General features: G+C 55.0%; 1 protein-coding gene across 1 annotated transcript in view; it reads left to right on the top strand.

The window, feature by feature from the left end:
- LOC105549455 (receptor-type tyrosine-protein phosphatase N2-like) overlaps positions 1-3413 on the top strand; it is a 559495-nt gene that overhangs the window by 122368 nt on the left and 433714 nt on the right. The gene's annotated exons all lie outside the window — the stretch shown is intronic.

The following is a 3413-nucleotide window of genomic DNA, read 5'->3' as shown; positions in this document are numbered from 1 at the left end:
GTAAGACAATGGAGAGGCCGCAAAGGTGGGAAGGGCAGGCTGTGACAGGATCTCGTTCGCGTCCCTCCGAAAGGAATAATTTCATTACCCCAGATTAACACGGGGGTGCTACAATAACGGGTGAGAGTAATTGATATTTTCCTGCTGCCTCATCCTGTGTTAATCACAATCGCAAGACCTCTTCATTGGTAGGGTTTGCAGTGAAATTCCGTTTTTTTCTGGTTTTCATCTCCAAAGCGACAAGGGCTTTATGCAAACGCGTATTTCCGCAGAGTCGTAAGCCAAGGTCAATTGCCTTGTGACACCCGTCCTCTCCGCGAAGTGAGGCAGGTGGGTTTGCTGTGTTGGTGCTGGGATTACTGAGGGTTCATTTCCATCTGCTAATTGTTTCCAGAGCTCATTTCCCGTGGTTTGCCATCGAGTGCAATTCGTTCTCTGAACGTCTTCCTCATTCTACATCAGGAGGAAAACCAGGGCGAGGCTTTTATGAGAGCTAAATTATTATAGGATGTTCCTGTCAGGGCATGAACAAGAGGCCGCAGAGTAGCTGGTGGTGCTGGTGACAGAAACACACACGTTCGGCTTGGCCTTCTGGGGAGTCTTTTTATCAACACCTAATGCTGGTTAATGACACATATTTCCCAGTAATTAGACAGCTACGAACGATTACGTAATTTTAAAATAAGACGTTGCAGTTTGCAGAGCATGTCTACATATTTCTCATCAGTGATTCACGGTAGTCCTGGGGTCCTGGTGGGACATCCCTTTCTAGATGGAACCAAAGGCGCACAGTTGAGCTGGCCCGAGGGGGACCCAGTGGTCAGTGGGAAAATGGGGCCTCGTTCAGGTTCTAATTCTGTGCCTGTTCGTGACCCTTCCATTAAGGTAGATGGGTCAAGCAGTCGGTAATTGAATTTTTCAATGGAGAAAAATGCTCAGAGGTGCCCGGAGACTGAGGACCTTTCCAACCTGACCCCTGTGCTTTCTGATTTTTCCTAACAGTTGACAACAAAGACAAACTGGAGGAAACCTCTGGACTGAAAATTCTTCAAACCGGAGTCGGGTCGGTGAGTAACGGGAGGGGTGCCGTCTGCTCTGAGATCGGCGATGCTGTCTGGGTGCTGGCGAGCACCGTGAGAACAGAGGCTGGGCCTGCAGGTTAATTCAGCCGAGGTCCTGTTTTCCGGGGAGGACCAGTGGGCTGCGGCAGGAGCATCCTCTGTGGGTGGGAAACGGGGACAAAATGTGCCTGGAGAGTTCAATGATGTCTTAGGGCCTTTGAAGTCGTAATTTAGTATCCCCACAAGAAGAAGCATTGATGGCTAAGAAGAACAGAGAAGCCTTCAGAAAACGTGCTCTTCCTCCCCTCTTCAGCTGTTTTGCAGTTGCTAAGTGTGTGAAAATGAATATGGGCTAGAGGGATTCCTCTTTCCTCCTGGGATGCAGTGGGACATGCTTGTATCTTCAATATCGAAGGACGTATGTTTGGGAGAGGTGATATAAAACGGGAAATGCTTCCATAGTATCATTGAAAATCTATCAAGCCCCCGTGTGTCCAAACCCCACCATGCTGGTGTCAGAGAGGCGTCGGCCAGGCTCCGCCAGCAGCCAGAGCCGCGGGCACTGTCCCCTCACATGACAACTTAATGAATGGCACACAGAGCGCGGACGCGCCTCCTCTCAGGAATGGCGTGTGGCCACTCGTAAGTCAGTGCGGAGCGAAACCAATCTGCGCTCTCGCATTTGAGATTTCGGGTTTCACAGCACTCGCCGTTAGAGATAATTAACTGTGAAGGAGCGCTTGTTTATGAGTGTGCTTGCTACACAGCAGAACCGCCCTCGGCGGAGCCACTTAAAGACAGGCCGCTTCTGTGGGGAAATCTCGTCCTCACCAGGCCCGAGACTCGGGCTCTTGAACTAAGAAGCTGCTTAATTGGCCGTTCTTCCCAAACAGAGGTTCTTGCGCTTCCCATGCAGTGCCTGCTTAAGGATAGCCTGAAGGGCTTGGAAAATGTCTGCCTCTCGGTTAAATGACGGGCAGGGTGTGGGAGAGGAGAGCAGCCAGTGACCGATGGAAACCGGCCTCACGGCCCGACAGGTGTTCCTGTTCTCGATGTTTCTTGATGCCTTCCTGGCTCGTGCTGGATGAACGAGGTGTTGGGCAGCCGGTGATGCCCTGGTCTTTCCCAGAAGCTTACTGTGTCTTTAGCACCCAGCGAAGGGTGAGAAAGAAGCCAAGAGTCGGGGGGGCTGCCGAGAGCCACCTGCATCCCACGGAAGGTGCAGTGACTGATGCGGAGGGGCCAAGTGGCCTCGAGGTGGAGTCAGTGGGGGGCGGCTGTGACCCCGTGTCACACCAGCGGCTGTGTGTGTCCTACATGTGGAAGGAGTCAGTGGGGGGCGGCTGTGACCCCGTGTCACACCGGCGGCTGTGTGTGTCCTACATGTGGAAGGAGTCAGTGGGGGGCGGCTGTGACCCCGTGTCACACCGGCGGCTGTGTGTCTCCTACATTTGGAAGGAGCTGTGGTGTCCTCCTGCCTTTCCTCTCCCTCTGAGCTCATCACGTGGGGTGGTGTTTGGTGCTAAGTCATTCCTACAGGGAAAATGGTGTCCAGGAGTTAGGGACAAATCTAGATGGACTCAGGTTAGAGCCGTCTCTGTAATCTGGTCAGAGAACGCGTCGAGGCTGGGACCGTCTGCTGAACTGTGGAATATTTAGGCCCCGTGAGAAGCGGCTGTGGTGGGCAGGGAGGTGGGTCCTGTGAACATGAAGGAGGCTCTGCCCTGAGAGGGCTGGAGGGGCAGGGGTGGGGGACGGGGAATGGGAGACTCTGGGGTTCATCTGGGAGGTGACCAGTGTGGTGCCTGGTGTCCAGACACACCTTCCTCATTGAAACCTGGACTCTGGCCACTCCAGGAAAGCGGCAGGACGTGGTGACAGGCAGAGCCACTGACTGGGCAGCTCCAGCCCAAGTGGCTTCTGCCGTGTGCCTCGCCGCACTTTGCCTCTTAAGCATGGAAGGTCAGATGTTATTGTCCACGCACACATGAGCCGGGGGAATAGCGCCTCCCTGGCCGCCCACTCAGGACGGAGCTCCTTCCCACACACACTTGGGCCTGGAGGACAGCACCTCCACGGCCACCCTTTCAGGACAGAGCTGCCCCTCCCATACTGGAGGAGCCACAGGGCCTGGACCTGTGGCTGCAGCCTCCCAGCTCCTCCCGTCCTCCGCTGAGCACCTGTGATGTCCGGGCACTCCCCGCTTGGATCGGGGCATCTGGGTTTCGTCCTCCCAGCTCCTCCCGTCCTCCACTGGGCACCTGTGATGTCCGGGCACTCCCCGCTTGGATTGGGGGAGTTTAGTCCTCCCAGCTCCTCCCATCCTCCGCTGAGCACCTGTGATGTCCGGGC

This window comes from Mandrillus leucophaeus, unplaced genomic scaffold (genome assembly GCF_000951045.1).
Source record: "Mandrillus leucophaeus isolate KB7577 unplaced genomic scaffold, Mleu.le_1.0 Scaffold44, whole genome shotgun sequence".
Lineage (NCBI taxonomy): Eukaryota > Metazoa > Chordata > Mammalia > Primates > Cercopithecidae > Mandrillus > Mandrillus leucophaeus.
The sequence above is the reverse complement of the archived record's forward strand: the minus strand, read 5'-3'. Positions and strand labels throughout refer to the sequence as shown.